At 38.1% G+C, this 17642-nt stretch overlaps 2 pseudogenes across 1 annotated transcript in view; both read left to right on the top strand.

Moving 5' to 3' along the window:
• The first annotated feature begins 581 nt into the window (after window positions 1-581).
• LOC144654233 (neuromedin-U receptor 2-like) lies at window positions 582-2517 on the top strand (annotated as a pseudogene).
• Window positions 2518-5239: 2722 nt separating this feature from the next.
• The window catches only part of LOC144655371 (uncharacterized), a 30044-nt pseudogene continuing 17641 nt past the window's right edge, over window positions 5240-17642 (top strand). The window contains exons 1-5 of the transcript XR_013571078.1: window positions 5240-5539; window positions 10382-10669; window positions 11400-11711; window positions 12106-12441; window positions 13654-13980. The product of XR_013571078.1 is annotated as an uncharacterized LOC144655371 (transcript). The remainder of the gene's footprint in view (window positions 5540-10381; window positions 10670-11399; window positions 11712-12105; window positions 12442-13653; window positions 13981-17642) is intronic.

The following is a 17642-nucleotide window of genomic DNA, read 5'->3' as shown; positions in this document are numbered from 1 at the left end:
AGATAATGAAAATGCTAAATAGCATGGGCTGTTATGAAAGTAGTTATATATTTAACTATTTTGTCACAACTCCATAATCGTATAAGACCAGGACAACATGTATGCAAGCAAACTTGGTTAATAAGAGACTTACTATATCACGACTAAAACAGATTTTTGATCATGATATCAGCGGAAAGCGGAAACGATTAAAAGAACGTGATTCTGATCAATAACCTAACAGGTGTTTCGATCGAAAAAATTAGGCCACTGAGAGCTCAAATTGTTGTAATAGAAACCAATAAAAAGTATTGGGTTTTATGTGAGTCAAGTTTATTTTTGTAAATTTTTAAGCAAAACAAACATAGCGTGAGATCATTCGGGACAATACCAGGTCCAATACTTAAAAAAATGTTGGACCGGTAATATTGGCAATCTGCAATTGCCGTTGATTCTAGCAACTGGCCCTCTGGCTATACGTAAGTCGGAAGAATATTACGTGGTTTTCCTCGTACTGTTTAATTTGACGTCAGAGCCAGAGGGTGGGGAAATGTTTAACTCGTTATCTTTGACTAGTTCACATTAGACGCTAATCACGTTTCCGTCGAATTACACCTTACATCGGGCAAAACAAGCATGAACAACTCCAGTTCTGACGCTTTCCTGGATCAACCGATGTGTTCTAGAATCATGTCCACTACACTCTCAGCAGCTATTTCGTTTGTTACTATTTCTGCATTTGTGGGCAATATTCTAGTCACAGTAGCTTTTCTGATGAATGCCACTGTTAGAACAAGCACAAACTACTTTATCGTAAACATGGCAGTTTCTGATCTATTGTCCGCTTTGACCAACTGGCCACTCTATGCTACTGAAGGGATGCTTTCAAGGAAACATTTAATCGACGATCCTCTAGCTACTGTTGTGTGCAAACTAGGACTGTATTCCAGAGCTGTTTCGCAGGTCGTTTCAATTCTGAGCCTTGTGTGGATTGTTGTGGAGAGATTCATCGCCATTGTGCATCCCTTCAAGGCTAAAATGCTGACAAGGCGGCTCCGAGCAGTTTTATTAACACTCTCTTGGATTATTCCACTACTTATTGGTTCTCCTTATATCCGATTTTCAAACATTGTCAAACAGAGTCAACAGACATACTGCAGGCTTTTATGGGGCAAGAACTCTCCATATATTTTCCTAGTGGATTCGTTTTATTTTACTGTGTACCACTAGTGACAATAATTGTGCTTTACTCTAGAATCATGAAATGTTTGACAGGATCAAGGCCGGCAGCGGATGAAGTGCAAGAAAGCACGAGAATAAGAAATCATCAACAGAACATGATTGTGATGAAGGTCTTCATATCGATTGTGATTGTATTTTTCCTCTGCTGGACTCCGCTGAGTGTGTTTATTTTACTTATAATGGTTTTTCCATCGCTGTATGCCAAAGATTCATGTTTGCTATTTGCAGGTTGGTTTTTCTATATTTTTCCTTCTTTGGCCGCAGCAATTAACCCGGTAATTCTTTTAGTGTCCAGTACAAAATTTCACAAGGCAGTAAAGGGGGTTTTAAACTCTTTTAAGAGGAACTCTTGTTGCAAATGTGTACGGGTTTCACCAAAAACAGAAGTTATCAAGCTTAACCAGAAGTGAAATAGACATTAACAAGGCCGACTTATTTCAAATGGGATTATGCTATTTTATTTTGTTAAACAATAGTCTTTTACGTTATGACTAAACTATTGGTTCCGTGTGTACAATGTTGTGCATCAATTAGTGTAATATTTGATCCAATCTTGTATTGTCAGCTTTAGGCTTATGACGTACGTGCTAAATAGAATGACTTAATCAGTATACTCAACCCTGACAGCTTCAAGGCTTCATTCAAAGTTTCGAACAATGCCCTTTTATTACTAAGGATTTCCATGTCTAAAAGAGCAGAGAAATGGGTCGTTTGGAAATTTCACTTAATCAAAATTCGTATAGCTCAAGGAACGTGTTTAAAGTTATTTTATTTTTGTAAAGTAAACAACACATAATATTAACACTAAAAAACCGTTCACATCCTTACAAACCAATTCGTGCCCCTTATATAATGCAGGATAAAGAAGGTCTCGATTCAGTATGCAAAAGAAAATGCAAAAATATGGCCTTCATAGTTACTAGTATAAACAGATAAAGTTGAGAAGAAATTTTAGCTTTCCTTAAGAAACAATATAATTTAATCAGCTGCTGACGGCCGTCGCCATAGAAACAATTTTTGTAACAAAACTGCTTATCGTATGCCGTGCACTGGCCAGAATAATTGATTTTTTGTTATCAAAACTTATATTTGCCTTACTCCTTCAGTTTTTAACATTATAAGAATTCTTAAGTATGTCATAATTTAGCCTTCGGCTTAAAGTGGCTCGCGGCTATTTTTGGGAGCAGAGGTGCTCTTTTCTAAATCGAATTATGCGCATCCAAATGTAAATCGTTTTCTCTGGTTTGCGATAGTCGAAACAAAAACTGTTCAAAATATTTTTATAAAGCACTTTAATTTTATCCGTTGAAGACAGCAGTCCGGCTGTCGAAAGCTAATAATTTTTAAAATATTTACCAGAAAACGCTTTTTATCTTCTTACAATGAATCCTGGTATCGGATCTTCAATATTTTTATAAAGCTTTTAATTTTAAATCCGACTTTAAAAAAAAGCCTCCGCTCCCAAAATATCCGCGGGCCATCTTAAAACAAACCGTGTTGACTGGAACGACTTTAATTAAATGAGATACATTCCTTGATAATTTTTAAATTAAAACGGAGAAAAGCAATAATGAGGGTGCTAATGGGGCTAAAACTGATAATTGGGTGCCCCCATTAAGGCCCTCCATAAGGTACTTGAAACAGTAAATCATTATATGTATAAAGTAAATATTCAAGCTGATTTTGTAATTAACAATTAACGCTGTAAAACAGCTTGATGATTTAAATTAAGGCCAGATATTTCACACTGGCCCTGAAAACCCCATTGCGGGAGTGGTCAATTAAGTATATTATTAGTATTATTATTAAGGTAAATGGTATTAAACCCAATTTTAAAATATGTTTGCTGCATTGAAAAAAAAATTAAACTGGCGCAACTACTGTTAATTATATTTTTGTGGTTGTTGCATCGGTCTCTGAAAGCAACAAACGTTGTTTCTAAATTTTGTAACCTGTACAGTTTTTATCAGACTCTTGATGCCATTAAACTAAGCCGTTGCCAACTAAAATTGTTTCGTGTCGTGTACTTTATGAAAACAGTTTCCGAATCCAATTGAACAGAAGAAGAAGCCCCCAGGTCAGTAACTAGCAGAAGGCAAGACGAGGCACTTGCCTCGTCTAGATTTTAAAACAAAATTTAAAACAAAATACTACCATCTTTATTACCATCTTTATTATTTATTAAAATATGCTATGTTGGAAAAACTATACCCAGTTGAAAAAGATTGATTTTTCTCGAGAAATACGTCATGGAAGATGTCTCTGTAAGGATTTCAGAGCTTCTAGGTTTCAAACTTTTCTAGAGGGCATACCTCCAGAAAACCACTATACACCTGATCCCACGCGATATACCGCACATGATACTGGTCAGCGAACACTTTGTATTAACAGTTGTCAATAGACCATAACGTGGATGCCCTGTTTCAAAGAGGTTAGGGTTAATCGTTTTCTGAAGTGGGGAAACGTACGTACGTACGTTCGCGCCCGCGAACCATTCCGCTAGCCGTTTGCCTAGTTCCTAGGCCTCTTTTTTTGTCGCGGTCAACTCGTTTCGGGTCACGCAGTCCGAGCGAAAAAGTAAGGCCTAGACAAAACTCGGGAAAATAAAACAGATGTCTCAAGTTTGTCTTTAGCTCGATGAGCGAGAATCCAACTAAAGTCTAGCTGTGGCAGAAGATGATAAAATGTCCAAAATTTTGCAGTGAAACCACTCGCCTAAAATGTTCAAAACTCTCGTGGTTGAGTTTTGAACCTTTTTTTGATGTCATTTCTATGGTCTATTAGAGTATAGACCATGAAAATATGTGGTCGATTTGTTAACTGCAATGTTAGCAACCTGACATTTTATCGAGGTACCGTAAAAATGTGTGCACCAATGCAAAGCGACACGATTTCAACAGTCGAGAGGAGTGTAATCGTAATACATGCAGCGTTTTTTTTTTTTTTTTTTTCAATTCTAGAATGCCTACAAGCTAAGCCTCCCTCCTTGTTTGAACAAAATATTAATCATAATGAAGCCCCATTCCAGATCATGGATTTCACATAGTCCGTAAAGAAATAAAGCTTTTCATCCCGCCGGGAGCAAATAAAGAGGTGGCAGCGTATTCTCAGGCTAATGTCCCGCACGATCTGTGAGTTCCATACTATTAGTGACCGAGATCATATCACTGTCGCTGAAATACTAATCGTTTTAGTTTTGAGAATATATCCCGTGGGGAATGTTTAAAACTGCGTTTCCAATTTTTAAAGGGAGCTGGGAGGTGTTGGCATGCTCCCAACTATTAAATAACAAAATATTTTTATATTATTATTATGAGGAAGGACAAAGGAAGTGAGAAAATCGATACTACTCGGGGCTGTATACAGGTTACACATCCCAGTTTAAATTTCCCTTTGTTTCTGCCGTGGTAATGTGATATAGGTTCTCGATCCAAAAGCTTTAATTTTCATTGGTATCAGTTTTTGGGCAGCATTTTTCTTTCATTTCTATCATCTGAAACTTACAATATGCACAAAAATACGCCCTCGTCCAAATAATTAAACATGGCGGCTTTTATCGTAACCGAGCCCTGCATGTGTTCCACTCTTCGCGGCTACCATATAATTATATATAATTACAGCTAAATTATAAATTAGCTCTTCTCCCAGTAGGCAAACAATGTAGTTCCGATTTCGTTTCAGCAGTGAAAAAATTAACCCTTAGCATACCTGTTAGCCAATATTGTGTCATCGCCAAGAACGTGACAAGGAAAAACAAAAAAAAAGGAAATACAAGGGTTTTGCAATTTCCTTTTCCTGTGTAGAAAATGTTGCTTTGCTTTCGAATGATACGCTATCTTATCTTATTTATTTAGGGAGTTGATAATAAAATGCAGTTTAAATAAAGAACTTGTAAAATCGTGAAAATGGAATTTTCCACATATTGAGATACAATACGTGCCTCGCGTTGCGAGTTTATCACCGTGACGTAATGAGTCACGTAAAAATAAACTTGCTCCTGCTTGGCTGAGGTCAACACACCTAAACATACTGAACTTCCCGTGGAAAACGAACTTCGAGTCAGAGACACTGCTGAAGAACAAGAACACGCTGGATTGCGAGAATTTGACTGAAGAAAAACGACTCATTCGACAAAAGAAAGTTCAAAGTTAATCAGTTGGTAATTATTCTAAAATATCGACGCAGAAAAGGAAAAGAAGTGCCTTCGAATTCGTTCCGCCATTTTGTTTAAAAATGGCAGCATCGTCGCTGGAGTATACCAGGGCGCTCCTTGTTTGTAGCCTCGTGTCTTGTCCTTTTTTTGTTTTAACGGCTTCAGGTATGTATATTACTGTTTAATCAAACAAGGTTTCTTTTGTCGGTTTAGTCACGCAGAGATGACGATATTTATGACAGAATCGTTTAAATTTTGAGTTTAACTATGAGCTTTACATAACGGCTTTAGATAGATACGTTATTCGTATTTGTTGTCTGTAGTATATTTTACCGTCTTATCTTGGATTTGTTTATCAGAACTTTCCACGATCACATTTTACCTATTGCGTTACGCTGTTAACCCAACTCAATATGCAAATTAATGTATACTGCAAATGCAAGAAACCACGCTATGATTTTAGTAACGCCATATTTTATTGGATATGATTAAATAATCCTATTTACATGTTTATCCTAACCTATATTAGCCCCATTGTCAATGATACCGCGGTTTGCGTAACCTGAAATCATACCCTCCCTCCCTACTACTGCTGCGGGGGAAGGAGGGCATGATACATTTGCTTGTCGAAAGTCATGTAAAAAAACCAGATTCTGGTTTTTTGTCTGATTGGTCGAGAAACAATACTCAATGGAGCGGTGTGGACTGATTGGTTGTCGTATTTCAACGAGACTTCCGGTCAGAAGCTGGTAATGGCAAAGACGAGTCACGTTTACTGCGAGGACGAGTTCTTTTCTACGTTAGCTGAAGCCCTAACAGATTTCAAGTGTAACTCGCTAAAGGCAGAACAAATAGAGTGAGCGACAATGCGTAATAATTTTGGTTCCGTGAAGATGTTTTTGTTGATCTTCGAAAAAAATATTCCAGAGATGTTGGAATGTTTACAAAAGCGACCGATCCTATCTGCCGTAAAACAGCTCTTGTCGGTGAATTCCTTTTTTTGTGTGTGTAAGCTGAAATAAAGGGACGGCATCCAGTACAACTGATAAATATATGTTCGCAAGCGCCATCTCACCTTGCTACTAAAAGCATTTTTATCTCAACACGGCGAAGTTTAAATACAAGCTGTACATATGTACAATTTTTCTCCAGACGTTTTTCACGCCTTGTGGAAATCCGAGTCTCGAATTTGCCGCCAACTACAAAGAGTGGTTTGACAGTTCGACGACACATTAATTTATTTAAATTAGGGGGCGGCTGGCGGCCGGTTAAATAAATGTATCAGGCGTTCTTTTTTCCCTCTCGCTTTCGTAAAAAGAAAAAAGAACGCCTGATCGCAGGTTACGGTTTGCGTAGCCTGCGAGAGCAGACGCATTTCCGGCCGTCGCTTCTCTCCGCCTAAAAATAGAAATTTTTCGGCGGAGAGAAGCGACGGCCGGAAATGCGTCTGCTCTCGCAGGCTACGGTTTGCGCGGCACAACAATAGAATTTGAGCACTTTGAAAATTAGAATTACGGTCACTTCAATCTGTTACTTTGGAAGTATACTTGTATATGATTATGTGGGCCGTTTTTCCTTTGTCGCTTTGAAAATGTTAGCCATTGAATATTTTGCGAAAACAAACTCATTTGAATTTTGAAAATCAATTTGAACTCTCGTTTGAATTCTGTAATCTCTTGAATGCAAATAAACCGCACGAAGTAAGCCCAAAAAGGTCAAACAGTGGTCAAGAAAGCAATTTGATTCCCCTTGATTCATCCTGTGTCTGCAGGTATCTATAAACACCTTTGAACCTCAAACATTTTGAAGTAGCAAATAAATCCGAACTTCAAAGCTAAGTTGTAGCAAATGTTTTTACTATACTCCAAGGAGGAAGCAAAACTATACTGCGCTAAACAGATAATATTTTGAATATTTAGAGCCGTGAACGAAGAGTTGAATTTGACGAGAATCGTGAATAATCTTCTTTTTCGTGACTTCATTTCTAATTTTCTAGGTAGTTCTCTGACATTCTCGTCCCCATAGCCCTTTCGTTTCTCTTAGCCGGCTTGGCACGAGAAAACGGAGGGCTCTGGGGACATAGGGTTTTTGAATAAATTCGAATTTTTTTGATTGGCTGTTTGGAACAAAGAATTCCTAAACGGAAGTCGAAAACGTAACGACTCTCTCATACATTCTTTTGAAACGTCGTGACTGCATACATGAATACCGGAAGTCCTAGAATCTAGGACTGGAAATCTTGTGTCCCCAGAGCCCTTTGTTTCCTCGTGCCAAGGCCCAGCCGGCTAAGAGAAACGAAAGGGCTATGGGGACGAGAATGGTTCTCTGAGTTCTAGTAAACGTACATCTTTGTCTTAGCTCTGTGGTTGGGAGTGGGACTATTGTCAGCTATTTTGTCGCGTGTGTGATCTTGACAGGCACAATATCCGGTCTTATCACTATGATCTTTGCGTGAGCGTGAAAAACAATTTGGAATAATTCGTGACGCGTGAAAAGCCAAATATTTTCACGAGATTCCATTTCGCAGAGAGGTGTAGGGGACCCTGGTATTCCCATTTTAAACCCTAATCCGAGCTTATACACTAACATCTTATTAAGATATAATCCTAACCAATACATTGCTTTATGAACTTATATAAACCCTATTGACAATAATGTATAAACAGCGAATACATATTTACGTCAAACCTGCACCAAAACGAAATCAACGTATTCAAGTGAAGCGAACAACTAACAATTGCAAGCACGATTTGTAGAACCAAAAGAGGATCCTCTCTTGGTAGAACTGAGGTATTTCCGTTGTTAAACCCTAATCCGACCTTATGCACCAACAACTTTTTAAGAAAGATTCTCACTTAAGATGACCGAACTGGTCCGTAACTGTGCCTGCAGGCTCTAAGCTGATCTGCTTAATGGGACACGGGATATTTACAGTGCGACTACTCGAACCGGGGCACCCTGAACAAAATTAACCAATCACAGTGTTAATTGAAAACAAAGGATAGTGACACTTTTTTGCAACGGACCAATAACGTTCTAGAACGTAAACAAAAGATTACCCACAAAATTTGAACTGTCAACAACGTTACAAACAGATGCGGACCTCTCAGGAAACTTGCCTTGTTTTTGATTGGTTAGTTGTGATCCTTAATTTCCAAAAGTCACGGAGTTCTCGCGATTACATTTATAAAAAAGCTTACAAATCAAACCATGAATCGTGAAATTTTGTTCACGGCCAGGAGGTGTGAATTGAAGATTCCACGCTGTGTTTACTAGTTTCACTCCTGGGGAGAAAATGAAGACCGTGAAATCAAAATCATGCCGTAATTATTTTTTATTTCGCTCCGTCGATTGTCGTGAAATTGATGTGAGTCACCATGCGAAATGTAAACTGTTAGTTACTGCTCACAACATGCAATTCCATCCCATTTACGCGTCGTCGCTTGTCGTGAATAAAAACGTTCTCCATTATTCTTTACTGTGCTATCACCAACGAAGAACCTCTGAATAATTCTTTAGCCTGTGAATGAAGACTTTTGATCACAGTTTTTGATCGAATAATAAAACGAGCGCTGAAATTCGGTACACTCACTGACTCAGTGAAAATTTAGGATCGAAGCTAACCAATCAAAAACAAGGCAAGTTTCCTGAGAGGTCCGCATCTGTTTATAACGTTGTTGACACTTCAAATTTTATAGGTAATCTTTTGTTTGCGTTCTAGAACGTTATTGGTCCGTTGCAAAAAAAATGTTTCTATCCTTTGTTTTCAATTGACACTGTGATTGGTTAATTTTGTTCAGGGTGTCCCGGTTCGAGTAGTCGTACTGTAAACAAGAGTTTCGAGGATATCGAACATAAACGTTAGAACAACCACCGGAATTAACTGGATAAGGGATATTTACACGACTCAGATCGTTGCGGTTCCGCATCGATAGTTTCGGGTACGCTGTGATCAACCACACGCTCCAACGTTTAACTTCACTGATTTATTTACGATAACAAGTTTATTACAAGTCAATATGGTCATCAAAGCATGGGGTGAGAACTAGAAATTACAAAAATGTGCGTTACGCGAAGAAACGAAAGGAAAGGACGGAAAGGAAAAGAAACACTGAACAAAATGAATAGTAAAAGAAAACTAAGACGAAACTTACGTTATAATTCCTGACTCCCTTGTGTGAATCCAAAGACTAATATCTCGAGTAAATTACGAATATCTCCTTATTAAACAATTTCTCTCCGTCCTATCTCCGAGCTAACTCCGTTCTGCTATTAAAGTGCGATCAAGTTACGTTTAAAAAATTAATAAATAAGTGAAAAATTAACAAGAACAAAATATAAAAATAAACAAGCGTAACGCAACGTAACACAGACCTCCCTAATATCATGGCCTCTAAAGGTAGGAGAACCGACACCATTGGCATCATTGGAGAGCATCCCACCACAACCCCCCCCCCCCCCCCTCCGCACCCTTCTACGATTAAGTAAATCGAGAAATAATAATCTTGTAGCGAAGTTTATTGAAGCAAGTATTGTGCGCGAGAAGATGTCGATACGGTGCATTACTGCTGGGGGACTTTGGCTGTCTCTTCTGTCACGCAGAAGCAACCGTTTTCGATCAGGTTTTAGTTTTCGATCACGTCTAGATTTTTGATCAGTAGTACGTCCTCAGTACGCTCAGTCTGCTTCAATATTATTCTTTCATTATTATTAATGTCACGCAACTCTGGGTAACGCTGGTTTTGGCCGGGTCTTCGTTTTCGTACGGGTCTTCGTTTTCGTACGGGTCTTCGGTCTTCGTTTTCGGGGTCTTCGTTTTCGTTACAACCCACAGGCGCCTGCTACTCAGGCTAGCCCATCCTTATTAGGGCCATCATGACAGGCACACACACAAAAACACAAATTCGACTAAAAACTTGACTCCAGGCTTATTCTCGCGTAATAACTATTTTAAACAATGATATTCTATATAATGGTAATTTTAATTATTTTTTGTTTTTTCATCAGGCTTTTCCTTCATTCAGAATTCATTAAAGATTGAGAAAATAATCATAGAGATAAATGGAACCACCAACTACTCTATCAGCTGTCGCACAACAGATCCAAATGCCATTACAACTTTGTTTCATAACAATCAAGAAATACCTGTTGGGGGCAGAGTTGCGCTTGACAAGCAAGTCTTCACACTTCACGGTATCTTGCTGACCGACCGTGGATGGTACAAGTGTAAGGCCAGGAATAGTTTGGGGACTGTTATAGAAGAGGATGCTGTTCTAATACATGAAATTGTACATGGTACGTTTGACCCAGAACACTTACTTTGGAATTTTTTTGGTTACACACTGTAATTATATTTCTACATCCAAATTCACATTAAGGGGAATAGAATGGTTAAATCCGAGATCTGAGACACCAAGACCCTTGTTAAAAATCAGTTACCGGTACTTTATAATCGTGATATCATTATGAAAATGAATGCAGTTGAACATCTCTGATACTGATACCAAAAGAACAGAACAAAGTGTCCGTATTAGAGAGCTGTCCGTATTATAGTGGTCACCACTATGGCGTCACTTTTGACTTCATTGACAGCTTAAAGTATTTAGTAACTCGAATGTTCTAACGCAATGCTGCAGGAAAAACTTTAACACTGAACGCAACTCCAAAAACGTCTTTAGAAGATGAATAAAGCATTACCTTTGTTGTTTTGTAACCACAAGCAGGAAATTGCATTACGAACACAAAATATCAATTTATATGAATTTGTTCCCTGAGGCTGAGATTTAGTGTCCGTTGTCTGTATTAGAAGGGTTTTTTTTTTCTAAAGAAAATATATGGCAATTTTGTTGGGACATCGGATATGGTCGGTAATAGAGACGTGGCCATATTAGGAGGTGTCCGTACGGAGAGTTTCGACTGTATTGACAAATATGATCCTAATCTGTGGAAAATGGTGTTACAATTTAATTCTATCTCTATGTTATCTCATAACGTAACAATATCATCTCTGCTTTTGTCTTTATAGAGGTAATACCGTCCCGTCCAAAAGTGACTCCTGAAAAGAAAGTCGTGGTGGCCGGGACAAGTATCAATTTCACTTGTGTGGTTGACATTAAGCATAGTTTTGCAAAGTACCTGTCTTTCAAGTGGTTCAAGGAAGAGGGGGACACTTTTGTGGAAATTCCTGTCGACCAAACGTATAGAGAGACTGACAGTTCTTCAGTGTTGATGATTAAAAATGCGAAAACCACACCACTAGGTGGCACTTCATACAAATGTCAGATGTCTTACAGAGGAAAAACATCTCGCTATTATCCACGTTTGGTAGTCATGAGTGGTGAGTTTTATTAATATTAGCTGGTCAAATGTGGCTAAAATAAGTACAATTTAGGCAAAGTTTTAATCTCAAGGCATTGCTTGTCAAAGGCTTTGCCAGTCACATGCCTCCGGGCATACCCGGCGCTCCATCAGGCTGGGGGCTTCTCGCCAATCACAGCCCACTATCATGACTTCTAAACGTGTGGGCTCATTTGCATGAATCGCTCACCAGTATGCATAAGTTTTGATTGGAACATTTCAAACAGCACATGGAAAGGCGATGTTAACATTAAAAGCGGTTTTAATACAATGGCAGATTAGATAGAGGAAGATGTAATTTGGTCTCTCTTTGCAAGTTTGGCTTAAACCATGTTAACAGTTAATTTGGTTCCTTCTCCCTTATTACTCTACAGGTCTTAGTGCACCGGCAATCACCTATTTAAATCTATCTATTATTGTCAAGGAGTCAAATACGATGAAGGAGAGATGTGAGGCCAGTGGCTTCCCTGTGGCTAAAATTACATGGTTACAAAATGGAAAACAGATGTCACTGTGTTTAAAAAATGTCAGTAATAGCTGTGCTGGACAAAACTATCAAGTTATGGAACAAAATAATGAGGATAAGGCTTTGTCAAGGAGCTTCCTTATTATAGTGAGCACAAAGTTTCCGAGAGACCATGGAAACTACACATGCGTGGCAACAAACAGTGAAGGTAGAGAGCAAAAGACCATGGAAGTCTCTCTTTACAGTAAGTGCAAAATTATGCATACTTCACTGGATATGATATTGTGTATTACGCTGCCATTTCAGTGATGAAGATATTTAGGCAGTTGGTAAATTAGAGGATAATGGCAGAGGCTGGAAAATTGCCCGAAAAATGTACAGTTGACCAAGAAGCAAAGCTCCGAGGACAACTGTAAAATTAAATGTCTGCCAAGGGCGTTATCCTCCAACATACCAGAAAGCCAGAAAAAGGTTTATTTATTTTATAACCATCCTAATAAATTCTACAGCACTGATGCTTTATTGCCAGTAATAGGACAAAACCTACAGTGATAATGGCGGGATAACTGCTGTTGAAATAAATACAAGCTGAATATATTGGTTTACTTATTTTTTTTAGCCCTGTGCTATGATCAAAACGTTAGACCTGACAATGGTGACTTTGTTTGTTTTGTACTTGTCTATATAATATTATCACAGAAATTACTGTGTTTGTATGGGAATCCGACGGCAAATATATTTTACAAAAATTGAATTCTGGGCAACTTATGAATTGCAAAGTTAAGATACTAGGCAAACGTTTTTATACACCAAGTTTGAAGGATGTAGCGGGGCTAGAAAGCATTCAGTTACGTTTTTTTATTTCCCAGACATTTGTCTATAATTTTTAGCTACGTCCTTCAAACTCGGCGAATAAAAATTACGATTCATAAGTTATCCAGAATTCAATTTTTGTAACAGATATTTGCCGTCGGATTCCCATAAAAACACTGTAATTTTGTACCGCTTTGCCTACCCGGCAAGATGGCGTCGAAAACCGTGATAAGGCCTTTTATTTTCCGATATCCATTGATTGATTTTGTACTGTTTGATGTTCTGTGTCCAGGTTATAAGCATGGATATATGTCCCCGGATATTATTTAGGTTATTATTTTGTATATGTAGGAGCCAAGCGGCTATACTGGGAAAAAAGTTAATTTTATGGCCTGCATTTTCCGAACATGAATTTTTACTTGTCTGATTTTGCGTGTTTGATTGGCTAACTTTCCATTGTTGTTATTTTACACCTGAAATAATTGACAAAACTTGGTTCGACTGTCTAGTATAATATAATTTATAGAAGTCAGCTTGCACATTGAAATAATGATTTATACGATATTTAATTCACCTTCAAATGTAAATTTATTTACAAGTACATGTTCTAATTCATTGTTATTGACTTTATATTTTCTAACAGCTTTACCTAAATTTGACAAGACAAAATCTCTTTGGATAACAAACCAAATATTCTGCCAGGTGAATGAAACCAATCCATTACCAAAAATCACGTGGCAACATCAGACTGGCCTGTGTTTGAATATAAACCCAGAATGTAAGCCAGACGACAACAGATGGCGAGACATTACAAGTAGTGCAAACTTTGTAATCTCCCCTGGTGTTGACGTGGCAACTGCGAAGAGCACTCTTACAATGCCTGAAAATGCACCATCGGCTTTTTTCAGATGTGTAGCAAGGAATGCGAGAGGAACGAGTGTTAATTCCGCCATTAGTTTCTTTGCAAGTGGTAAGTTATGTGTAACCCTGTTGTTGCTGTTTAATTTTTACCGAATGATAATGAGGGTTTTAAAATAACCTTTGAGACTTTGATTGCACTCACTCACTCACTCACTCACTCCATTCTGATATCAAACTGCAATTAATTTTTGCGTTAAACGGTAAACGTGCTGACAGAAAGGTCCTTTAAACGCATTCAGCACATGTCAATCACAAACAAATCATTCCCCAACCTCATTCCCAAGATCTCTCTCTTCCAGGAAACGAGGTTGTTCAGTTTTTACAAAAGAATTTTTCTAAATGCGAAAGAGGATCAAAGGTTATTACACTTTATTCTAATGGTAAAAAAGATCGCTCTGCAAAGCCTGAGAGCACAAGCCATCAATGACCCATTCACGCAACTCCCATGAGAAAAAAAAAACATTCAAAGAGGAAAATGAAGTGAGATTGTTACTGACTGATAGCAGGTATGAGATACAATTTCGCTTGCCATGTGACGTGATTTAATAAACGTTTCAGTTCGTATCGCAGCACGTTTTTGTTTCGCTTGACGTCATCTCGTGTCACGTCATCCGTTTTCAGTGGTAAAAAAAAATCGCTCTACGAAGCCTGAGAGCACAAACTAGCGATGAACCATTCACGCAACTCCCATGAAAAAAAGAAAACATTCAAAAAGGGAAATGAAGTGAGAATGTGACTTTAATACTGATGACAGGAACAAAATACATGCAGTCTCGCTTGCCATGTGACGTGACTCAATAAACGTTTCAGCTCACTGGAAAAACACGAGTTGCATAGCACGTTTCTGTTTCGCGTCACGTCATCTCGTGTCACGTCATCCGTTTTTCATCTTTTTGAGGCGAGCAGAAACACAAAGGGCTCAGGCGCATCTTTTTCTAAAATTTCATCGGCTGCTCAAAAAATAATAACGCTTGTCGCTGCCCGGTACGTATATGATATATCTGCTGACAGAAAATTCAGCGCATCCAAGACAGTAAAAAACATATTCAAAGGTTACACTTTATTTTAGTAGTGAAAAAATATAATTTGCGCTACGAAGCCGGAGAGCACAAAGCATCAGTGACCCATTGACGCAACTCACATGAAAAAAAAAAAGCATTTTAAGCAAATGAAGTGAGACTGGTACATTATTGAACGCTTATTTGAAAAAAAAAAGCGAAGGACGCCACTTCATCGAATTACCATGAGGTTGCTCGAAGAGCCTTTGATAATGTTGCTGGAGGTGGACACCTTAAAAGGGTGTGCATTGGAAACTGAATTCAAAATCTGGATTTAAGCCCTCTGCAGGATCGAATCACTGTGCAATATCATCTCTGCTTTTGCCTTTAGAGGTAAAACCGTGCTGCCCAGAAGTGACTTCTATAAAGAAAGTCGTGGTAGCTGGGAAAAGTATCAATTTCACTTGTGTAGTTGACATTAGGCATCGTTTTACAAAGTACCTGTGTACAATAACTCGAATTCCAGTTCTTGGAAATTTGCCATGATGCCCATTGATTAGAGCAATGGACAGATCGCGTATTTGACTGCCATTTTCCACTCTTATAACCACAGCACTGAAACTGCACTCCTGAAAGTCAAAAACGACATCCTCCTAAACATGAATAAGCAGCATGTAACTCTACTCGTGCTGTTAGATCTTAGCGCTGCTTTTGACACAGTTGACCACGATATCTTGCTGAAGGCACTCAAAAAGCGTAGACTTGGAGGCAGAGCATTTGAGTGGTTCCGATCGTATCTATCAGGACGCTGTCAGCGGATATTGGTTCGTGGGTGTCAGTCTAAGAGTTTCTACATGTATTTGAACTGCGGGGTTCCTCAAGGCTCCTGTCTTGGGCCGCTCTTGTTTACGATCTATACGAGCTCGCTACTAGATGTCATTCAAGATTTTCTTCCATCTGTCCATTGCTACGCAGATGACACCCAACTTTACATCTCCTTTAGCCCTGCAGATGAAACGGGTCACTCAGATGCTATATATTGCTGCCATCGAGCGTTGTATTCAGGTCATCAGGAGTTGGATGCATGATAATAAACTACTACTGAATGAGGATAAGACTGAGTTTCTTCTGATTGGCACAAAACAGCAGCTTGCCAAAGTAAACACCTCGCACATTACAGTCGGTAATGCAAACATAGTTCCGCAATCTCCTGTTAAGAATCTTGGAGTCTGGCTTGACTCAAACTTATCTATGGTGGATCATATCACTAAGACCAGTTCCGCAGCGTTCTATCATCTCTACAACATTAGAAGAATAAGAAGGTTCTTAACCAAAGAATGCACAGAAACACTGATTCATGCTTTTATATCAAGCCGGCTTGACTATTGTAACAGTCTCCTATTTGGAGTGCCTGAACGCCATCTTCAAAAATTACAAAGGGTTCAGAATGCAGCTGCGCGATTGATTTTCCAGGAGAGCAGATATTACCACATCACACCTCTGCTCAAGTCATATAGTATAGTTTTTAAAATTTTGTTGATTACTTTTAAAGCCGCACATGGTCTTGCTCCAGCCTACATAAGTGAACTTATTTCCGTTAAAGAAACTGCTGGAAGACATTACCTGCGTTCCAACAATGGTTTACGCCTTAATTATAGCCAATGTAAATCACTCGCAACGCTTGGGGATCGCTCTTTTCATGTGGCCGCCCCTAAATTATGGAACGATCTTCCAAGTGAAATAAGAAACATGCCATCTCTGCAAAGTTTTAAGAAAGCCATCAAGACCTTTTTATTTTTAAAAGCTTTTTAATTGTACATTTCTTTTTATAGTCATATACATTTTAATCTTTTTTAGCTTGTGAATTTAAATTTTAAATTTTTAGTTGTTTTAACTATATTTTAATGCGCAATTGAAAATTTTTAAATTGATAATTGCGCAATATAAGTAAATTATTTATTATTATTATTTATTAATGTATAGTCGTGTTAGAGTTTATGACGACATTAGTTCAATATGCACTGTACTGTTTTATACTGAAGTGCTGAAAAATCAGTAGACCATCAATTTTTAACTTGGCAAGTTAAATATTCAATCGACCCCTAGAACTGCGTTTGGTTTCCCTTAGTTCGAGTTACTGGCGTTGTACTGTATATATTTCGCAAATACCCTTTCGAAATGAGATCAAGGCACATCTAGCACTGAACTTTTATGATAAAATTTTATATTCTATTGTAATTTATTTATTTATTTATTAATCTATGTAGTACGATTCTTCAGTTTTTCTTCTTCTTAGAATTTAAGTGTAAATATTTTAACTTTAAATAGCTTAGATATATAATAATGTAAATAGTGTCCACAATTAGTTTTTTAAGCTAAATACTTCAGACACTTTAATAAAGTATTTCATTTCAAGTGCATACTCGGGAGCTTTCTAGACTAGCCAGGTGACAGACAAACGCACAATTGCGTCCGCTAGAGAGGACGAGTATACGGTTTATGTTGAATTGAGTGAAAAGGGACGCAATTACTTCTTGTTATAATTAAGTTGCTGTAAAATACACATAAGATAAGAACGAAATGAAGGAAAAGGCATTTTCGAGAGTCTTAATCCAACAAAAACTTTCTTGGCGGACCTCCTCCGCCCCTAACACCTCGAAAAGCAACTTATGATTGACCAGGCCTACAACTTTTCAAAAAGCTGGCTACGCTC

This window comes from Oculina patagonica, chromosome 5 (assembly GCF_052425735.1).
Source record: "Oculina patagonica isolate OP01 chromosome 5, crgOcupat, whole genome shotgun sequence".
Taxonomy (NCBI): Eukaryota; Metazoa; Cnidaria; class Anthozoa; order Scleractinia; family Oculinidae; genus Oculina; species Oculina patagonica.
Note: the sequence above shows the minus strand (reverse complement) of the source record. Positions and strands in the feature narration are given on the sequence as shown.